Source organism: Nerophis ophidion, linkage group LG27 (assembly GCF_033978795.1).
Source record: "Nerophis ophidion isolate RoL-2023_Sa linkage group LG27, RoL_Noph_v1.0, whole genome shotgun sequence".
In the NCBI taxonomy this organism is placed as follows: Eukaryota; Metazoa; Chordata; class Actinopteri; order Syngnathiformes; family Syngnathidae; genus Nerophis; species Nerophis ophidion.
In genome coordinates this window covers 22,302,503-22,324,851 of record NC_084637.1, presented here as the reverse complement: position 1 = coordinate 22,324,851, position 22,349 = coordinate 22,302,503, and the positions used below count along the sequence as shown (strand labels likewise).

Sequence of the window (22,349 nt, the reverse complement as noted above, 5' to 3'; positions counted from 1 at the left end):
TCCCAGTAAGCTTTCATCCATTGTCTGTAAAATTTGGAAAAATGTATTGTCTGATGTCTATTTTTCTCCCCAGCTACCTAGCATAAAGCAGCACACCATGCATTGTCTTGACCAAAATATGTTATTGTAATTCAATCTTTTACTAAATTGCAATATTTTTTTCTTTATTCTGAATGTTTTTTTTTCTCTTGCTTTCCTTCCAAATAGCAACATGCAGCATATCATACACTGTCTTGCTAGTAATAAAGCTGTGATGGCCGAGCGGTTAAGGCGTTGGACTTGAAATCCATTGGGATCTTCCCGCGCAGGTTCGAACCCTGCTCACAGCGACAATACTTTAATTCTTTAGTGTGCCGTTTCTCAAATCTTCTCCTCAGAACTGCGTGCAGCATACCATGCACTGTCATGACCAAGTAGTGTTAGTGAAATTCACGCTACTCCAACTTTCATCCATCGTCTGAAAATTTCATTTTTTTCCATCGACCATGCATAAAGCAGCATACCATGCACTGTCTTGACCAAATAATTCTATTTTAACTCAGTCTTTATCAAATAACTGCAATATTTTTGGTACAAGTTTCAGGTCCAATGTGCTCACTTAATTGAAGCAAAACTGCGTGCAGCATATCATGCAGTGTCTTGACCAATAAATCACACTGAAATTCCAGTCACTTCAGCTTTCATCCACTGTCTGTAAAAGTTGGCAACATTCAGGTGGGATGTTTATGTTATCTTTTTTTTTTGTTTCCATCTACAGAGCATTAAGCAGCATATCATGCATTGTCTTGAACAAATAACCTTGTAATTCAATCTTTCATCAAATGACTGCAATATTTTTGGTGCAAATTTCAGGTTAAAGGTTTTATTTTCATTTCACTTCACTTTACTTCACTTCATTTCACCTTCAAATAGCAACATGCAGCATATCATGCACTAGCTTGTACGTCATTGAAGCAATTTAGAACTATTCCCACCTCAGAAACGGCTGTGATGGCCGAGAGGTGAAGGCGTTGGACTTGAAATCCAATAGCATCTTCTTGCGCAGGTTCGAATCCTGCTCACTGCGGTCTTTTATAATTTATGACCAACTTCTTACTGGTACATTTGCTCAAGGTTTCATGTCAAATATTCTCCTCAGTTAATTGAATCAGAATAGCGTGCAGCATATCATGTACTGTCTTGACCAAATAATGCTACTAATTACAGTCACTTCACCCTTCATTCATTATCTGCAAACGTTGGCAAATTACATGTCTAATGTCTTATTTTATTTTATTTTTTCGTCTACAAAGTATAATGCAGCATATTATTTATCGTCTTGACCAAAACATCTAATTATTTTTGTACAAATTTCAGGTCCAATGTTTATTTTTTTCTTATTTCAGTTGTCATTGTCCAATGACAACTAAATTTTGCCCCAAACGTGTGTAGTTATCTGATGAAATATTGAATTACAATAAGATTATTTGGTCACGACAATGCATGACATGCTGCATTATGTCCTGTTTTATCCAAATGGATATTCTACAGACAAACATTGAGTACCTGCACAGGTAACAAACTACAACACTGTGAGCAGGGTTCTAACCTAAGCGAGAAAAACCCATTGGATTCTGAGTCCAACGCCTTAACCTCTCGGCCATCACAGCTTCTGTTCTACAATACTGAAACCATGTAGACAGTGCATGATATGCTGCATGCTATTATTTGGAAGGGAATACAAAAAAACACTACACCTGAAATTTGGAATAACAATATTGCAGTTATTTGATGAAAGATTGAATTACAATAATAATATTTGGTGAAGCCAATTTATGATATGCTGCTTTATGCCCTGTAGATGGAACAAAAAAGGTAAAATAGACAAGGCACCTGAATTTGGCCAAAATTTGCAGTAACATTGTGGTCAAGACAGTACATGATATGCTGCACGCACTTTCAATGAACTGAGCACATTTAACATGAAATTGTCAAAACTTTGGTTGACTCGTCTCTTTTTTTAACCAAATGTACACATTCCAAAAATGCTGTACAGGCCGGTGCATGATATGCTGCATGCTGCTATTTGGAAGGAAAGTATAGGGGAAAACAACTTATGGACCTGAAATTTGTACCAAAAATATTTCAGTTATTTGATGAAATATGGAGTTAAAATAAGGTTATTTGGTTAAGACAATGCATGATATGCTGCTTTTTGTCTTTTTTCCATGCAAATGCATATTCTAAAGAAGAAGATTTGAGCAACTGCACAAATAACAGACATTACAAAGTAAGTAAGGGAAAATTTTAAGAGATTTCTATTTTTCTTGCCATACACAGAACATGAAGCAGCATATCATGTATTGTCTTGACCAAAGCATCTTATTGTAATTCCATCTATCATCGAATAACTACAATATTTTTAGCGCAAAATTCAGGTGAAATGTTTTTCATCCCTTAATACCATGGTGGGTCTTACAGCTGTGATGGCTGAGAGGTTAAGGCGTTGGACTCGAAATCCAATGGGATCTTCCCGCGCAGGTTTGAACCCTGCTCACAGCGACAATACTTTTGTGTGCATTTTTTCATATATTTTCTTGAGATATCTATCTCAGCTGCCTTTGGGTGGTAGGCGGCGTACACCCTGGACAAGTCACCACCTCATCGCAGGGCCAACACAGATAGACAGAAAACATTCACACTCACATTCCAGGACTGCTCAGGACCTTCGCATTGTGAGGCGAATGCACTAACCCCTCTACCACCGTGATGCCCACATCATGCATTGTCTTGACCAAAAAATCGTATAAATTTTTGTACAAATTTCAAACCCAATGTTGTATTTTCTCTTATTTCAGTCGTCAATGTCCAATGAAAAGTGAATTTTGCACCAGACGTGTGTAGTTATCTGATGAAATATTGAATTACAGTAAGATTATTTGGTCATGACAATGCATGACATGCTGCATTATGTCCTCTTTTATCCAAATTGATATTCCACAGAAAAATAATATTGAGTTACAGTTATTTGATGAAATATTGTATTACAATAAGATTGTAGCAGCATGCAGCATATCATGCACTGCCTTGTATGTCACTTCTGGAGTGTAGAAAACTGAAACAAGGCTGTGATGGCCGAGAGGTTAAGGCGTTGGACTAGAAATCCAATGGGATCTTCCCGCGCAGGTTCAAATCCTGCTCGCAGCGTTAATGTTCAAATCTTACTTATGAAGCTTGCATAGTCTTGACCAAAATATGTTAATTCAATTAATTTAACAACTAGCTGCACTTTTTAAGTCAAACAATTCACCCCCCCTATCTTGACCAAAATATTGTACTATCTTTATTCAAATAAAATAAGGATTTCGGCTCAAAAGGGTCTACAAATGATGGCAAATTTCAGGTTTAATGTCCAATTTTCCTTCTTACCTTTCTGATTACGCAGCATTACATGCATCGTCTTGACTAACAGATGTTATTATAACTCCAGCAAAAGCAGCTGCGATGGTGGAGATGTTAAGGTGTCGGACTGGGAATCCAATGTTTCTATGTCTAATGACCACATTCTTACTTTGCAGATTTCAGGTCAAATGTCCTCCTCGGGTAATTGAAGCGGAACTGCATGCAGCATATCATGCACTGTCTTGACCAAACAATGTTACTAAGATCCCGGTAAGCTTTCATCCATTGTCTGTAAAATTTGGAAAAATGTATTGTCTGAAGACTATTTTTCTCCCCAGCTACCTAGCATCAAGCAGCATACCATGCATTGTCTTGACCAAAATATGTTATTGTAATTCAATCTTTTACTAAAATGCAATATTTGTTTCTTTATTCTGAATGTTTTTTTTCCACTTACTTTCCTTCCATATAGCAACATGCAGCATATCATACACTGTCTTGTTAGTCAAAGAACTGTGATGGCGGAGCGGTTAAGGCGTTGGACTTGAAATCCAATGGGATCTTCCCGCGCAGGTTCGATCCCTGCTCACAGCGTAGGAGTCTTTTTTATGACCAATGTCTTACTCGTACATTTGCTCAAGGTTTCATGTAAAATATTCTCCTCAGTTAATTGAATCAGAACTGTGTGGAGCATATCATGCACTGTCTTGACCAAATACTAATTTCTGTAACTTCACCTCATATTCATTATCTGGAAAATTTGGCATATATCATGTCCAATGTCTATTTCATTTCTTTATCGACAGTGTAATGCAGCATATCATGCATTGTCTAATTAATTGACGTACAAATTTCAAATCCAGTGTTGTATTTTTTCTTTTTCAGTTGTCAATTTCCAATGACAGTTGTATTTTGCACCAAACATTTGTAGTTATCTGATGAAATATTAAATAACAGTAAGATTGTTTGGTCATGACATGTTGCATTAAGCCATTTATTTAATCCAAATAGATACTCTACAGAAATGATGAGCAATTTGAAAGGTAACAAACTACTACGCTGTGAGCAGGATTCAAACCTGCGCGGGACAATTCCAATGGATTTCAAGTCCAACGCCTTAACCTCTCGGCCATCACAGCTACTGCTCTACAATACCGAAACCATGTAGACAGTGCATGATATGCAAGGGAATACAAAAAAACACTACACCTGAAATTTGGAATAACAATATTGCAATTATTTTATGAAAGATTGAATTACAATAATAATATTTGGTCAAAACAATGCATGATATGCTGCTTTATACCCCGTAGATGGAACAAAAAAGTTAAAATAGACATGGCACCTGAATTTGGCCAAAATTTGCTGTAACATTGTGGTCAAGACAGTACATGATATGCTGCATGCACTTTCAATGAACTGAGCACATTTAACATGAAATTTTCAAAACTTTGGTTGACTCGTCTCTTTTTTAACCAAATGTACACATTCCAAAAAGGGCGTGCAGGCTGGTGCATGATATGCTGCATGCTGCTATTTGGAAGGAAAGTAAAGGACCTGAAATTTGTACCAAAAATATTTCAGTTATTTGATGAAATATGGAGTTAAAATAAGGCTATTTGGTTAAGACAATGCATGATATGCTGCTTTTTGTCTTACAAATGTATATTCTAAAGAAGAAGATTTGAGCAACTGCACAAATAACAGACATTACAAAGTAAGTAAGGGAACATTTAACAGATTTCTATTTTTCTTGCCATACACAGAACATGAAGCAGCATATCATGTATTGTCTTGACCAAAGCATCTTATTGTAATTCCATCGATCATCGAATAACTACAATCTTTTTAGCGCAAAAATCAGGTGAACTGTTTTTCATCCCTTAATATCATTAGAGTCTTACAGCTGTGATGGCCGAGAGGTTAAGGCGTTGGACTTGAAATCCAATGGGATCTTCCCGCGCAGGTTCGAACCCTGCTCGCAGCGACGATACCTTAGTGTTCCTTTTTTCATATCTTTGAGATGGGGGGGGGGCTATCTCAGCTGCATTCTGGCGGTAGGCGGGGTACACCCTGGACAAGTCACCATATAATCGCAGCGCCAACACAGGTAGACAGACAACATTCATACTCACATTCCAGGACTGCTCAGGGCCTTCGTGTTGTGAGACAAATGCACTAACCCCTCTTCTACCGTGATGCCCACATCATGCATTGTCTTGACCAAAACATCCTATCAATTATTGTACAAATTTCAGCCCCAATGTTGTATTTTCTCTTATTTCAGTTGTCAATGTCCAATGAAAACTGAATTTTGCACCAGACGTGTGTAGTTATCTGATGAAATATTGAATTACAGTAAGATTATTTGGTCATGACAATGCATGACATGCTGCATTATGTCCTCTTTTATCCAAATTGATATTCTACAGAAAAATAATATTGATCTCAAGTTACAGTTATTTGATGAAATTATTGTATTACAATAAGATTGTAGCAGCATGCAGCATATCATGCACTGCCTTGTATGTCACGTCTGGAGTGTAGAAAGCTGAAATAAGGCTGTGATGGCCGAGAGGTTAAGGTGTTGGACTAGAAATCCAATGGGATCTTCCCGCGCAGGTTCAAATCCTGCTCGCAGCGTTAATGTTCAAAACTTTCTTATAAAGCTTAGATAGTCTTGACCAAAATATCTAAATTCAATTAATTTAACAACTAACTGCACTTTTTAGGTCAAACAATTCACCCCCCCTTCCTTAATCTTCTTCCAAATGGCAGCATATCATGCACTGTCTTGACCAAAATATTGTACTATCTTTCATCAAATAACTGCAATGTTTTCAGCTCAAAAGGGTCTACAAATGATGGCAAATTTCAGGTTTAATGTCCAATTTTCCTTCTTACCTTTCTGATTACGCAGCATTACATGCATCGTCTTGACTTACGGATGTTATTATAACTCCAGCAAAAGCAGCTGCGATGGCGGAGATGTTAAGGTATCGGACTGGGAATCCAATGTTTCTATGTCTAATGACCACATTCTTACTTTGCAGATTTCAGGTCAAATGTCCTCCTCGGGTAATTGAAGCGGAACTGCATGCAGCATATCATGCACTGTCTTGACCAAACAATGTTACTAAGATCCCGGTAAGCTCTCATCCATTGTCTGTAAAATTTGGAAAAATGTATTGTCTGAAGACTATTTTTCTCCCCAGCTACCTAGCATAAAGCAGCATACCATGCATTGTCTTGACCAAAATATGTTATTGTAATTCAATCTTTTACTAAAATGCAATATTTGTTTCTTTATTCTGAATGTTTTTTTTTCCACTTACTTTCCTTCCATATAGCAACATGCAACATATCATACACTGTCTTGGTAGTCAAAGAGCTGTGATGGCCGAGCGGTTAAGGCGTTGGACTTGAAATCCAATGGGATCTTCCCGCGCAGGTTCGATCCCTGCTCACAGCGTAGGAGTCTTTTTTATGACCAATGTCTTACTCGTACATTTGCTCAAGGTTTCATGTAAAATATTCTCCTCAGTTAATTGAATCAGAACTGTGTGGAGCATATCATGCACTGTCTTGACCAAATACTAATTTCTGTAACTTCACCTCATATCCATTATCTGGAAAATTTGGCATATATCATGTCCAATGTCTATTTCATTTCTTTATCGACAGTGTAATGCAGCATATCATGCATTGTCTAATTAATTGACGTACAAATTTCAAATCCAGTGTTGTATTTTTTCTTTTTCAGTTGTCAATTTCCAATGACAGTTGTATTTTGCACCAAACATTTGTAGTTATCTGATGAAATATTAAATAACAGTAAGATTGTTTGGTCATGACATGTTGCATTAAGCCATTTATTTAATCCAAATAGATACTCTACAGAAATGATGAGCAATTTGACAGGTAACAAACTACTACGCTGTGAGCAGGATTCAAACCTGCGCGGGACAATTCCAATAGATTTCAAGCCCAACGCCTTAACCTCTCGGCCATCACAGCTACTGCTCTACAATACCGAAACCATGTAGACAGTGCATGATATGCAAGGGAATACAAAAAAACACTACACCTGAAATTTGGAATAACAATATTGCAATTATTTTATGAAAGATTGAATTACAATAATAATATTTGGTCAAAACAATGCATGATATGCTGCTTTATGCCCCGTAGATGGAACAAAAAAGTTAAAATAGACATGGCACCTGAATTTGGCCAAAATTTGCTGTAACATTGTGGTCAAGACAGTACATGATATGCTGCATGCACTTTCAATGAACTGAGCACATTTAACATGAAATTTTCAAAACTTTGGTTGACTCGTCTCTTTTTTAACCAAATGTACACATTCCAAAAAGGGCGTGCAGGCTGGTGCATGATATGCTGCATGCTGCTATTTGGAAGGAAAGTAAAGGACCTGAAATTTGTACCAAAAATATTTCAGTTATTTGATGAAATATGGAGTTAAAATAAGGCTATTTGGTTAAGACAATGCATGATATGCTGCTTTTTGTCTTACAAATGTATATTCTAAAGAAGAAGATTTGAGCAACTGCACAAATAACAGACATTACAAAGTAAGTAAGGGAAAAGTTTAAGAGATTTCTATTTTTCTTGCCATACACAGAACATGAAGCAGCATATCATGTATTGTCTTGACCAAAGCATCTTATTGTAATTCCATCGATCATCGAATAACTACAATATTTTTAGCGCAAAAATCAGGTGAACTGTTTTTCATCCCTTAATATAATGATGGGTCTTACAGCTGTGATGGCCGAGAGGTTAAGGCGTTGGACTTGAAATCCAATGGGAACTTCCCGCGCAGGTTCGAACCCTGCTCACAGCTACGATACCTTAGTGTTCCTTTTTTCATATCTTTGAGATGGGGGGCGGCCTATCTCAGCTGCATTCTGGCGGTAGGCGGGGTACACCCTGGACAAGTCACCATATAATCGCAGCGCCAACACAGGTAGACAGACAACATTCACACTCACATTCCAGGACTGCTCAGGGCCTTCGTGTTGTGAGACAAATGCACTAACCCCTCTTCTACCGTGATGCCCACATCATGCATTGTCTTGACCAAAACATCGTATCAATTATTGTACAAATTTCAGCCCCAATGTTGTATTTTCTCTTATTTCAGTTGTCAATGTCCAATGAAAACTGAATTTTGCACCAGACGTGTGTAGTTATCTGATGAAATATTGAATTACAGTAAGATTATTTGGTCATGACAATGCATGACATGCTGCATTATGTCCTCTTTTATCCAAATTGATATTCTACAGAAAAATAATATTGATCTCAAGTTACAGTTATTTGATGCAATTATTGTATTACAATAAGATTGTAGCAGCATGCAGCATATCATGCACTGCCTTGTATGTCACTTCTGGAGTGTTGAAAGCTGAAACAAGGCTGTGATGGCCGAGAGGTTAAGGTGTTGGACTAGAAATCCAATGGGATCTTCCCGCGCCGGTTCAAATCCTGCTCGCAGCGTTAATGTTCAAAACTTTCTTATAAAGCTTAGATAGTCTTGACCAAAATATCTAAATTCAATTAATTTAACAACTAACTGCACTTTTTAGGTCAAACAATTCACCCCCCCTTCCTTAATCTTCTTCCAAATGGCAGCATATCATGCACTGTCTTGACCAAAATATTGTACTATCTTTCATCAAATAACTGCAATGTTTTCAGCTCAAAAGGGTCTACAAATGTAGGCAAATTTCAGGTTTAATGTCCGATTTTCCTTCTTACCTTTCTGATTACGCAGCATTACATGCATCGTCTTGACTTACGGATGTTATTATAACTCCAGCAAAAGCAGCTGCGATGGCGGAGATGTTAAGGTATCGGACTGGGAATCCAATGTTTCTATGTCTAATGACCACATTCTCACTATCCATATTTAAGGTCAAATGTCCTCCTCAGGTAATTGAAGCGGAACTGCATGCAGCATATCATGCACTGTCTTGACCAAACAATGTTACTAAAATCCCAGTCAGCTTTCATCCATTGTCTGTAAAATTTGTAAAAATAAATTGTCTGAAGACTATTTTTTTTCCCAGCTACCTAGCATAAAGCAGCATACCATGCATTGTCTTGACCAAAATATGTTATTGTTATTCAATCTTTTACTAAATAACTGCGATATTTTTGTACATTTTTATTTTATTTTAAATATTTTTTTTCTCTTACTTTCCTACCAAATAGCACATGCAGCTCATATAATGTCTTGGCAGTTAAAGAGCTGTGATGGCCGAGAGGTTAAGGCGTTGGGCTTGAAATCCAATGGGATCTTCCCGCGCAGGTTTGATCCCTGCTCAGTGCGCAGGAGTATATTTTAGGACAAATTTCTTACTGGTAAATTTGCTCAAGGTTTCATGTCAAATATTCTCCTCAGTTAATTGAATCAGAACTGTGTGCTGCCCTTCATTTACTTCCAAATAGCAGCATGCTGCATATCATGCACTGTCTTGAATATCACTTCTGTAAAAATACCATGGAAGGTTGTGATGGCCGCGTGGTTAAGGCTTTGGATATGATATCCAGTATGATCTTACCGCGCAAGAGTCGAATCCTGCTCACAGCGTCAATGTTTACCTCTTACTCAAATTCAGTTTGTTGAATCACACTGCTTACAGCATATCATGCACTGTCTTGACCAAAAAAAATATTTCTGAAATTCCTAAAACTCCAACTTTTTTTCAATTGTCAAAATTATTTTTGGTGCAAATTTCTGGTATTGTTTTTTTTCCCCTTCATTTCACCTTCAAATAACAACATGCACCATGTCATGCACTTGCTTTTACATCAGTGTAGAAAAGTAAGAAAAGAGCTATGATGGCCGAGAGGTTTAGGTGTTGGACTAGAAATCCAATATGATCTTCCCGGACAGGTTCAAACCCTGCTCACAGTGATAATATTTACTTCTTAAGTGTGCCATTTCCCAAATATCCTCCTGCGAACTGTGTGCAGCATACCATGCACCGTCATGACCAAGCAACTCCAACCTTCATCCACTGTCTGCAGACTTTGGGAAATGTCTTCTTATTTTCTTTTTTTCCATCCGCAGTGCATAAAGCAGCATACCATGCACTGTCTTGACCAAATAAAGTTACTGAAATTCCAGCAACTCCAGCTTTCATCTGCAAACATTGGCAATTCAATGTCCAATGACTACTGAATTTTGCACCATGAGATCGCAGTTATTTGATGAAATATTGTATTGTGATAAGATTATTTGTTTAAGACAATGCATGATATGCAGCTTTTTGTCCTTTTTTAATCTAGATGTATATTCTAGGTAAGGATATGAAGATAAAACCTTAACTTTTTGGCCATCACAAACTCTTCTGGAAACTGTTCTACTTTCCGGAAATGACGCAGAAGACAGTGCATGATATGCTAATGTGAACATGGTCCCAACCTGCGCATGAGGGTCCCAATGGATTTGGAGTTTAAAGGCTTAGCCTCTCAGCCGAACATAAACTGACTTTCCAGAAATGTCGTACAAGGCAGCGCATGATATGCAGCATGCTGTTATTTAGAAGAAAAATTAAATAAAAATAAACATTGGACCTGAAACTTGCACCAAAAAATTGCAATTATTTAATGAACTATTAGATCACAATTAGGTTTTTTTGGTCAAGACAATGCATGATTTGCTGATTTATGTTCTTTTTTAGATTACAGCAAATTTCAGGTGAAATCTTTTTCTTCCACAAATTTATTTTAACAAAAGCGGCACACAGCATGTCATGCACTCTCATACAGCTGTGATGGCTGAGAGGTTAAGACCTTGGGTTTGAAGTCTAATGGGATCTTTCCCGCGTATGTTCGAATCCTGCTCACAGCGTCGATGTTTACCTCTTCCTTGTGCCAATACTAAAATTCAGTTTGCTGAAACAGTATTGTGTGCAGCATATCATGCACTGTCTCCCACAATATTGAGTTCGAGTCACAGTTGTTTGATGAAATATTTTACTGTAATAAGATTGCAGCAGCATACAGCATATCATGCACTGTCTTGTATCTCACTTCTGGAATGTAGAAAGCTGAAACAAGGCTGTGATGGACTAGAAAGCCAATGGGGTCTTCCTGCTTACGTTCGAACCCTGCTCACAGCGTCTATGTTCCCTTCTTACTCAAATTCAGTTTGCTGAATCACACTGCTCGTTTATGTTCAATTCTTACTTACAAAGCAGCATTCCATGCATTGTCTTGATCAAAATATCATAATTCTATTAGTTTAACAACTAACTGCACTTTTTTGGTCAAACAATTCACTCCCCCCCTTCCTGAATGTTCTTCCAAATGGCAGCATATCATGCACTGTCTTGACCAAAATATTGTACTATCATCAAATAACTGCAATGTTTTCGACTCAAAAGGGTCTACAAACGTAGGCAAATTTCAGGTTTAATGTCCGACTTTCCTTCTTACCTTTCTGATTACGCAGCATTACATGCATCGTCTTGACTCGAAATGTTATTATAACTCCAGCAAAATCAGCTGCGATGGCGGAGATGTTAAGGTATCGGACTGGGAAGCCAATGTTTCCATGTCTAATGACCACGTTCTTACTTTGCAGATTTCAGGTCAAATGTCCTTCTCAGATATTGGAAGCGGAACTACGTGCAGCATATCATGCACTATCTTGAGCAAACAATGTTACTAAAATTTCAGTCAGCTTTCATCCATTGTCTGCAAAATTTGTAAAATAATTTGTCTGAAGACTATTTTTCTCCCCAGCTACCTAGCAGAAGCAGCATACCATGCATTGTCTTGACCAAAATATGTTATTGTTATTCAATCTTTTACCAAATAACTGAAATATTTTTGTACATTTTTTATTTATTCTGAATGTTTTTTTCTCTCTGACTTTCCTTCCAAATAGCAACATGCAGCGTATCATACACTGTCTCGTGAGTTAAAAGAGCTGTGATGGCCGAGCGGTTAAGGCGTTGGACTTGAAATCCAATGGGATCTTCCCGCGCAGGTTCGATCCCTGCTCACAGCGTTGTAGTCCATTTTTTGACCAATTTCTTACCCGTACATTTGCTCAATGTTTCATGTCAAATATTCTCCTCAGTTAAATAAATCAGAATTGCGTGCTGTCTTTCATTTCCTTCCAAATAGCAGCATGCTGCATATCATGCACTGTCGTGTAAATCACTTCTGTATCAATATTAAGGAAGCTTGTGATCCAGTGGGATCTTCCCGCGCAGGTTCGAACCCTGCTCACAGCGACGATATTTTCTTCTTAAGTGTGCCATTCCTCAAATATTCTCCTGAGAACTGTGTGCAGCATACCATGCATCGTCATGACCAAGTAATGTTACTGAAATTCCAGCAACTCCAACCTTCATCCACTGTCTGCAAACTTTGGGAAATGTCTTCTTATTCTCTTTCTTTTCCATCCGCAGTGCATAAAGCAGCATACCATGCACTGTCTTGACCAAATAATGTTACTGAAATTCCAGCAACTCCAGCTTTCATCTGCAAACATTGGCAATTCAATGTCTAATGACTACTGAATTTTGCACCAAAAGATCGCAGTTATTTGATGAAATATTGTATTATAATAAGATTGCAGCAGCATACAGCATATCATGCACTGTCTTGTATGTCACTTCTGGAATGTAAAAATCTCAAACAAGGCTGTGATGGACTAGAAAGTCAATGGGATCTTCCCGCGCAGGTTCAAACCCTGCTCACAGCGTCAACGTTTACCTCTTACTTGTGCCAATCCTCAAATTCAGTTTGCTGAAACAGGATTGTGTGCAGCATATCATGCACTGTCTCGCACAATATTGGGTTCAGGTCACAGTTATTTGATGAAATATTTTATTATAATTAGATTGCAGCAGCATACAGCATATCATGCACTGTCTTGTATGTCACTTCTGGAATGTAGAAAGCTGAAACAAGGCTGTGATGGACCAGAAAGTCAATGGGATCTTCCCGCGTACGTTTGAACCCTGCTCACAGCGTCTATGTTGACCTTTTATTCAAATTCAGTTTGCTGAATCACACTGCTCGTTTATGTTCAATTCTTACTTACAAAGCAGCATACCATGCATTGTCTTGATCAAAATATCTCAATTCAACAATGCACCCTAACCCCTTCCTGAATGTTCTTCCAAATGGCAGCATATCATGCACTGTCTTGACCAAATTATTGTACTATCTTTCATCAAATAACTGCAATGTTTTCAGCTCAAAAGGGTCTACAAATGTAGTCAAATTTCAGGTTTAATGTCCGAGTTTCCTTCTAACCTTTCTGATTACGCAGCATTACATGCATCGTCTTGACTAACAGATGTTATTATAACTCCAGCAAAAGCAGCTGCGATGGCGGAGATGTTAAGGTATCGGACTGGGAATCCAATGTTTCTATGTCTAATGACCACATTCTTACTTTGCAGATTTCAGGTCAAATGTCCTCCTCAGGTAATTGAAGTGGAACTACGTGCAGCATATCATGCACTGTCTTGACCAAACAATAACACTAAAATTCCAGTCAGCTTTCATCCATTGTCTGTAAAATTTTGTAAAAATAAATTGTCTGAAGACTATTTTTCTCCCCAGCTACCTAGCATAAAGCAGCATACCATGCATTGTCTTGACCAAAATATGTTATTGTTATTCAATCTTTTACTAAATAACTGCAAATATTTTTGTAATTTTTTTATTTATTCTGAATGTTTTTTTCTCCCTGACTTTCCTTGTAAATAGCAACATGCAGCGTATCATACACTGTCTCGTGAGTTGAAAGAGCTGTGATGGCCGAGCGGTTAAGGCGTTGGACTTGAAATCCAATGGGATCTTCCCGCGCAGGTTCGAACCCTGCTCACAGCATTGGCGTCCATTTAATGACCAATTTCTTACCCGTACATTTGCTCAATTTTTCATGTCAAATATCCTCATGAGTTAATTGAATTAGAACTGCTTGCTGTTCTTCATTTACTTCCAAACAGCAGCGTGCAGCATAGCATGCACTGTCTTGTATATCACTTCTGGAATGTATCACTATGAAAGGAAGGTCGTGATGGCCGAGAGGTTAAGGCGTTGGACTTGAAATCTAATGGGATATTCCCGTGCAGGTTCAATCCCTCCTCACAGCATGTATGTTTACCTCTTACTCAGATTCAGTTTGCTGAATCACACTACTAACAGCATATCACGCGCTGTCTTGACCAAAAAATATTTTTGAAATTTCAACAACTCCTACTATTTCCTATTGTCAAAATTATTCTTGGTGCAAATTTCAGGTATTCAAAAAAAAAAATTCCTTCATTTCACCGTCAAATAACAACATGCAGCATGTCATACACTTTCCTTTTACATCAGTGCAGGAAAGTAAGAAAAGAGCTGTGATGGCCAAGAGGTTAAGGCGTTATAGTCAAAATTCAATGGGATCTTCCTGCGCAGGTTCGAACCCTTTCTTTGTGTAATCTTGAAGACACTTTTGTTGTACTTGTGCAATGGCAATAAAGACCTCTCCTATCCTATACTTCTCACAACGACAATATTTTCTCAAGTGTGCCTTTTCTCAAATATTCTCCTGAGAACTGTGTGCAGCATACCATGCACTGTCTTGACCAAATAAAGTTACTGAAATTCCAGCAACTCCAGCTTTCATATGCAAACATTGGCATTTCAATTTCCTACGACTACTGAATTTTGCACCAAAAGATCGCAGTTATTTGATGAAATATTGTATTATGATAAGATTATTTGTTTAAGACAATGCATGATATGAGGCTTTATGTCCTTTTTTAAATCTAGATGTATGTTCTAGGAAAGGATATGAAGATAAAACCTTAACCTTTTGGCCATCACAGACTCTTCTGGAAATGACGCAGAAGACAGTGCATGATATGCTAATGTGAACAGGATCCCAACCTGCGCAGGAGGGTCCAAATGGATTTTGAGTTTAAAGACTTAGCTTCTCTCAGCCGAACATAAAATGACGATTTCCAGAAATTTCGTACAAGGCAGTGCATGATATGCAGCATGCTGTTATTTAGAAGAAGAACAAATAAAAAATAAACATTGGACTTGAAATTTGCACCAAAAAAATTGCAGTCATTGGATTACAATAAGTTTTTGGGGTCAAAATAATGCATGATATGCTGATTTATGTTCTTTTTTGACCAAAAAAAAGAATATGTATATATATATATATATATATATATATATATATATATATATATATATATATATATATATATATATATATATATATATATCCCACTCTCCCTTGTGGAGGGGGTCCGGTCCGATCCGGTGGCCATGTACTGCTCGCCTGTGTATCGGCTGGGGACATCTCTGCGCTGCTGATCCGCCTCCGCTTGGGATGGTTTCCTGCTGGCTCCGCTGTGAACGGGACTCTCGCTGCTGTGTTGGCTCCGCTTTGGACTGGACTATTGCGACTTTGTTGGATCCATTATGGATTGAACTTTCACAGTATCATGTTAGACCCGCTCGACATCCATTGCTTTCCTCCTCTCCAAGGTTCTCACAGTCATCATTGTCACCGACGTCCCACTGGGTGTGAGTTTTCCTTGCCCTTATGTGGGCCTACCGAGGATGTCGTAGTGGTTTGTGTTGTGGTTTGTGCAGCCCTTTGAGACACTAGTGATTTAGGGCTATATATGTAAACATTGATTGATTGATTGATTGATATATATATATATATATATATATATATATATATATATATATATATACATACATACATCCATTTTCTACCGCTTATTCCCTTTGGGGTCGCGGGGGGCACTGGGGGGGCACAGCTATCTCAGCGGAAGGCGGTGTATATATATATATATATATATATATATATATATATATATATATATATATATATATATATATATATATATATATATATATATATATAAAAGAAACATTCTATAATCAAAAATTGACATACAAACTATTGCATGCAATCTTTCCTTAAATAACTGCAATGTTTTCGATTCAAAAGGGTCTGCAAATGTTGGTAAATTTCAGGTTTGATGTCCTATGTTCCTTCTTCCCTTTTTGCTTGGCATTCCGCAGCATTACATGCATGGTCTCGACTCATAGATCTTGTTATAACTCCAGCAAAAGCAGCTGCGATGGCAGAGATGTTAAGGTGTCGGACTGGAATTCCAATGTTTGTATGTCTAATGACCACATTCTTATTTTGCATATTTCAGGTCAAATGTCCACCTCAGGTAATTGAAGCAGAACTGCGTGCAGCATATCATGCACTGTCTTGACCAAACAATGTTACTAAAATTCCAGTAAGCTTTCATCCATTGTCTGTAAAATTTATAAAAATAAATTGTCTGAAGACTATTTTTCTCCCCAGCTACCTAGCATAAAGCAGCATACCATGGATTGTCTTGACCAAAATATGTTATTGTTATTCAATTTTTTACTAAATAACTGCAATATTTTTGTACATTTTTTATTTATTCTGAATGTTTTTTTCTCTCTGACTTTCCTTCCATATAGCAACATGCAGCATATCATACACTGTCTCGTGTGTTGAAAGAGCTGTGATGGCCGAGCGGTTAAGGCTTTGGACTTGAAATCCAATGGGATCTTCCCGCGCACGTTCGATCCCTGCTCACAGCGTCAGAGTCTGTTTTATGACCAATTTCTTACTTGTACATTTGTTCAAGGTTTCATGATACATATTCTCCTCAGTTAATTGAATCAGAACTGTATGCAGCATATCATGCACTGTCTTGACCAAATAAAGTTACTAATTTCAGTAACTTCACCTTCCATCCATTATCTGGAAACTTTGGCATATATCATGTCCAATGTCTATTTCATTTCTTTTTTTATCCACAGAGTGTAATGCAGCATATCATGCATTGTCTTGACCAAAAAATCAAATTAATTGTCGTACAAATTTCAAATCCAATGTCGTATTTTTTCTTTTTTCAGTTGTCAATGTCCAATGACAACTGTATTTTGCAACAAACGTGTGTACTTATCTGATGAAATATTGAATTACAGTAAGATTGTTTGGTCATGACAATGCATGACATGTTGCATTATGTCATTTTTTTTAATCCAAATGGATATTCTACAGAAAAAGGATGCGCAACTTGACGGATAACAAACTACCACGCTGTGAGCAGGATTGATAACAAACTACTACGCTGTGAGCAGGATTCGAACCTGCGCGGGAAGAACCCAATGGATTTCTAGTCCATCGCCTTAACCTCTCGGCCATCACAGCCTCCGTTTACCTGTCCGGAAATGACGTAGACAGTGCAAGATATGCTGCATGCTATTATTCGGAAGGAAAAAAAACAAAAACATTACACCTGAAATTTGCAATTAAAACATTGCAGTTATTTGATAAAATATTTAATTATAATGATAATATTTGGTCAAGACAATGCATGATATGCTGCTTTATGCCCCGTAGATTGAATAAAAAAGTTAAAATAGACATGGCACCTGAATTTGGCAAAAAATTGCAGTAACATTATGTGGTCAAGACAGTACATGATATGCTGAACAAACTTTCAATGAACTGAGCATATTTAACCTGATATTTGCAAAATTTTGGTAGACTTGTCCTTTTTTTTATTCAAATGTACACATTCCAAAAATGCTGTACAGGCCGGTGCATGATATGCTGCATGCTGCTATTTGGAAGGAAATTAAAGAGGAAAAAAAATGAATGGACCTGAAATTTGGACAAAACATATTTCAGTTATTTGATGAAATATGGAGTTACAATAAGGTTATTTGGCTAAGACAATGCATGATATGCTGCTTTTTTGTCTTTTTAGATACAAATGTATATTCTAAAGAAGAAGATTTGAGCAACCGCATAAATAACAGACATTGACACTAAGTAAGTAAGGGAACATTTAAGAGATTTCTATTTTTTTCCCGTATACAGAACATGAAGCAGCATATCATGCATTGTCTTGACCAACGCATCTTATTGTAATTCCATCTATCATCAAATAACTACAATATTTTTAGTGCAAATTCAGGTAAAATAGTTTTCTTCCCCTAATTTCCTTCTAAAAAAAAAGCAGGATGCAGCATATTATGCATTGTCTTATGGGTGTGATGGCCGAGAGGTTAAGGCGTTGGACTTGAAATCCAATGGGATCTTGAACCCAATTCGCAGCGACGATACTTCTTTAGTGTGCCGTTTTTCATTTATTTTCTTCAGAACTGCGTGCAGCATACCATGCACTGTCATGACCAAGTCATGTTACTGAAATTCCATCTACTCTAACTTTCTTTCATCTTTCATTGTCTGCAAACTTTGGCAAATGTCCTTTTATTTAATTTTTTTCCATCGACAGCGCATAAAACAGCATACCATGCATAAATATATATATATATATATATATATATATATATATATATATATGAACATTCTATAATTAAAAAAATGACGTACAAACCAGTGCATGCAAAAAACAGCATGCAGCATATCATGCACTGTCCTGACCAAAATATTTTACTATCTTTCATCAAATAACTGCAATGTTTTTGCTGCAGAAGGGTCTGCAAATGTTGTCAAAATTTCAGGTTTGATGTCCCATTTTCCTTCTTTCCTTTCTGCTTGGCATTACGCAGCATTACATGCATGGTCTCGACTCACAGATGTTATTATAACTCAAGCAAAAGCAGCTGCGATGGCGGAGATGTTAAGGTATCGGACTGGAAATCCAATGTTTCTATATCTAATGACCACATTCTTAATTTGCAGATTTCAGGTCAAATGTCCTCCTCAGGTAATTGAAGCAGAACTGCGTGCAGCATATCATGCACTGTCTTGACCAAACAATGTTACTGAAATTCCAGTCAGCTTTCATCCATTGTCTGTAAAATTTGTAAAATGTATTGTCTGATGTCTATTTTTCCCCCAGCTACCTAGCATAAAGCAGCATACCATGCATTGTCTTGACCAAAATATGTTGTTGTTATTCAATCTTTCACTAAATAACTGCAATATTTTTTTAATTTTTTTTTTATTCTGAATGTTTTATTTGCTCTTACTTTTCTTCCAAACAGCAACCTGCAGCATATCATACACTGTCTTGGTAATCACTCAGCTATGATGGCCGAGAGGTTAAGGCGTTGGACTTGAAATCCAATGGGATCTTCCCGCGCAGGTTTGATCCCTGCTCACAGCGTCAGCGTATTTTTATGACCAATAACTTACTCGCACATTAGCTCAAGATTTCATGTCAAATATTTTCCTCAGTTAATTGAATCAGAATTGCATGCAGCATATCATGCACTGTCCTGACCAAAAAATGCTACCAATTTCAGTAACTTCACCTTCCATCCATCCATCCATCCATTTCCTACCGCTTATTCCCTTTTCGGGTCGCGGGGGGCGCTGGTGCCTATCTCAGCTACAATCGGGCGGACAAGTCCCCACCTCCCATCCATTATCTGCAAACTTTGGCAAATATCATGTCCAATGTTTATTTTTTTATTTTTTTTTTATCCACAGAGCGTAATGCAGCATATCATGCATTGTCTTGACCATAAAATATTATTAGTTGATGTACACATTTCAAAACAAATGTTGTATTTTCTCATATTTCAGTTGTCAATGTCCAATGACAACTAAATTTTGCACAAAACGTGTATATTTATCTGATGAAATATTGAATTACAGTAAGATTATTTGGTCATACCGATTATTCCCTTTTGGGGTGGCGGGGGGCGCTGGCGCCTATCTCAGCTACAATCGGGCGAAAGGGCGGGGTACACCCTGGACAAGTCGCCACCTCATCGCAGGGCCAACACAGATAGACAGACAACATTCACACTCTAGGGCCAATTTAGTGTTGCCAATCAACCTATCCCCAGGTGCATGTGTTTGGAAGTTGGAGGAAGCCGGAGTACCCGGAGGGAACCCACGCATTCACGGGGAGAACATGCAAACTCCACACAGTAAGATCCCGAGCCTGGATTTGAACCCAGGACTGCAGGAACTTCGTATTGTGAGGCAGACGCACTAACCCCTGTGCCACCGTGAAGCCCCCAGCCTCTGTTATCCAGTCTGGAAATCATGTAACAGTGCATGATATGCTGCATGCTTTTATTTGGAAGGGAATAAAAACTAAATATTACACCTGAAATTTGTAATAAAAATAGTGCAGTTATTTAATGAAAAATTGAATTACAATAATAATATATGGTCAAGACAATGCATGATATGCTGCTTTTTTGTCTTTTTAGATACAAATGTATATTCTAAAGAAAAAGATTTCACCAACTGCACAAATAACAGACATTGACGCTAAGTAAGGGAACATTTAAGAGATTTAAATTTTTTCCCATATACAGAACATGAAGCAGCATATCATGCATCGTCTTGACCAAAACATCTTATTGTAATTCCATCTTTCATCAAATAACTACCATATTTTTAGCGCAAACTTCAGGAGAAATATTTTACTTCCCCTAATTTCCTTCTAAAAGAAGCGGCACACAGCATATCATGCAGAGTCTACCAGCTGTGATGGCCGAGAGGTTAAGGCGTTGGACTCGAAATCCAATGGGATCTTCCCACGCAGGTTCGAATCCTGCTCACAGCGACAATACTTTACTTCTTTAGTGTGCCGTTTCTCAAATCTTTTCTTCAGAACTGCGTGCAGCATACCATGCACTGTCATGACCAAGTAATCTTACAGAAATTCCAACTACTCCAACTTTCTTTTTAATTGTCTGCAAACTTTGGCAAATGTCCTTTTATTTATTTATTTTTTTCCATCGACAGTGCATAAAACAGCATACCATGCACTGTCTTGACCAGTGGTTCTTAACCTTGTTGGAAGTACCGAACCCCACTAGTTTCATATGCGCATTTCTTAAGTGAAAAATAATTGTTTTTATTTTTTTTTTTCAAATTCAACCTTATTTCCTTGAATTGCCGCCGGGGCACTGATTAATTCAAAACCTCTTCTCAATCCTGTGCTTACCAAAGGCATGCGGTAAAAGTAAGCATGCGCAAATTTTTTAAAAACCTCTTCTCACTCCGGCACTTACCAAAGGCATGCAGTAAAAAATTGTGTGTGATGTAAGCTTGGACCTTAAATCCTACTGAATAGCTCTTAATCTTCTTCCCTTTATGCAATTTCAAATTACCGGTATTGAAATCAGCCTCCTCCATTTTGAAAATGATGACTGGGGAAGCTTCACTCCAAACGTCACGAGTTTGACCGGGCAGTAATACTAAGCATGCGCTAATTATTTTGGGAAGCGAGTTTGAACTGGCAGTAATTCAAGGCAGGCGCAATTCAAGGAAATACGGTATATGTTTTTGGTAACACTTTAGTATGGGGAACATTCTAAACAACAAAGAATTCATTTAGATTTATTTGGACAGTACGGGAACATATTCTAAGTAATAAAGACTTACCTGTAATTAGAGTTATTTGGTTAGGGTTAGTGTCAGGGTTAAAGGGTTAGGGTTAAAATAAGGCCATGTCGAATAAGGCATTAATAACTACTTAATAATGATTAGTTAAGAGACAATATGTTACTAATTTGCATGTTAATAGGCAACTAATTAAACCAAAGTGTTACCATGGGGACGGCGTGGCACGGTTGGGAGAGTGGCCGTGCCAGCAACCTGAGGGTTCCTGGTTCAATCCCCAGCTTCTACCAACCGCGTCAAGTCCGTTGTGTCCTTGAGCAAGACCCTTCACCCTTGCTCCTGATGGGTCCTGGTTTGTGCCTTGCATGGCAGCTTCCGCCATCAGTGTGTGGATGTGTGTGTGAACGGGTGAATGTGGAAATAGTGTCAAAGCGCTTTGAGTACCTTGAAGGTAGAAATGCGCTATACCAGTACAACCCATTTACCATGTTTTTTTACTGGTGCACAAAATGAACCGTGCATGAACATCACCTTGTTGAAACAACGAAAACCAACACAG

At 37.8% G+C, this 22,349-nt stretch overlaps 1 protein-coding gene and 20 non-coding genes across 21 annotated transcripts in view; 16 read left to right on the top strand and 5 right to left on the bottom strand.

The window, feature by feature from the left end:
* The window catches only part of LOC133544315 (semaphorin-3G-like), a 259,663-nt gene that overhangs the window by 191,394 nt on the left and 45,920 nt on the right, over positions 1–22,349 (bottom strand). The gene's annotated exons all lie outside the window — the stretch shown is intronic.
* trnas-uga (transfer RNA serine (anticodon UGA)) lies at positions 248–329 on the top strand. The gene has a single exon. It is a non-coding gene; the product is annotated as a tRNA-Ser (tRNA).
* trnas-uga (transfer RNA serine (anticodon UGA)) lies at positions 985–1,066 on the top strand. The gene has a single exon. It is a non-coding gene; the product is annotated as a tRNA-Ser (tRNA).
* Positions 1,568–1,649, bottom strand: trnal-cag (transfer RNA leucine (anticodon CAG)). Its single transcript has one exon. It is a non-coding gene; the product is annotated as a tRNA-Leu (tRNA).
* On the top strand, positions 2,460–2,541 carry trnas-cga (transfer RNA serine (anticodon CGA)). Its single transcript has one exon. It is a non-coding gene; the product is annotated as a tRNA-Ser (tRNA).
* Positions 3,105–3,186, top strand: trnas-aga (transfer RNA serine (anticodon AGA)). Its single transcript has one exon. It is a non-coding gene; the product is annotated as a tRNA-Ser (tRNA).
* On the top strand, positions 3,894–3,975 carry trnas-uga (transfer RNA serine (anticodon UGA)). The gene has a single exon. It is a non-coding gene; the product is annotated as a tRNA-Ser (tRNA).
* trnas-uga (transfer RNA serine (anticodon UGA)) lies at positions 4,439–4,520 on the bottom strand. The gene has a single exon. It is a non-coding gene; the product is annotated as a tRNA-Ser (tRNA).
* Positions 5,287–5,368, top strand: trnas-uga (transfer RNA serine (anticodon UGA)). The gene has a single exon. It is a non-coding gene; the product is annotated as a tRNA-Ser (tRNA).
* trnas-aga (transfer RNA serine (anticodon AGA)) lies at positions 5,943–6,024 on the top strand. The gene has a single exon. It is a non-coding gene; the product is annotated as a tRNA-Ser (tRNA).
* On the top strand, positions 6,772–6,853 carry trnas-uga (transfer RNA serine (anticodon UGA)). The gene has a single exon. It is a non-coding gene; the product is annotated as a tRNA-Ser (tRNA).
* trnas-uga (transfer RNA serine (anticodon UGA)) lies at positions 7,317–7,398 on the bottom strand. The gene has a single exon. It is a non-coding gene; the product is annotated as a tRNA-Ser (tRNA).
* On the top strand, positions 8,167–8,248 carry trnas-uga (transfer RNA serine (anticodon UGA)). Its single transcript has one exon. It is a non-coding gene; the product is annotated as a tRNA-Ser (tRNA).
* Positions 8,823–8,904, top strand: trnas-aga (transfer RNA serine (anticodon AGA)). The gene has a single exon. It is a non-coding gene; the product is annotated as a tRNA-Ser (tRNA).
* trnas-uga (transfer RNA serine (anticodon UGA)) lies at positions 9,658–9,739 on the top strand. The gene has a single exon. It is a non-coding gene; the product is annotated as a tRNA-Ser (tRNA).
* Positions 12,349–12,430, top strand: trnas-uga (transfer RNA serine (anticodon UGA)). The gene has a single exon. It is a non-coding gene; the product is annotated as a tRNA-Ser (tRNA).
* trnas-uga (transfer RNA serine (anticodon UGA)) lies at positions 14,190–14,271 on the top strand. The gene has a single exon. It is a non-coding gene; the product is annotated as a tRNA-Ser (tRNA).
* Positions 16,962–17,043, top strand: trnas-uga (transfer RNA serine (anticodon UGA)). The gene has a single exon. It is a non-coding gene; the product is annotated as a tRNA-Ser (tRNA).
* Positions 17,578–17,659, bottom strand: trnas-aga (transfer RNA serine (anticodon AGA)). Its single transcript has one exon. It is a non-coding gene; the product is annotated as a tRNA-Ser (tRNA).
* Positions 19,508–19,589, top strand: trnas-uga (transfer RNA serine (anticodon UGA)). Its single transcript has one exon. It is a non-coding gene; the product is annotated as a tRNA-Ser (tRNA).
* trnas-cga (transfer RNA serine (anticodon CGA)) lies at positions 20,927–21,008 on the top strand. Its single transcript has one exon. It is a non-coding gene; the product is annotated as a tRNA-Ser (tRNA).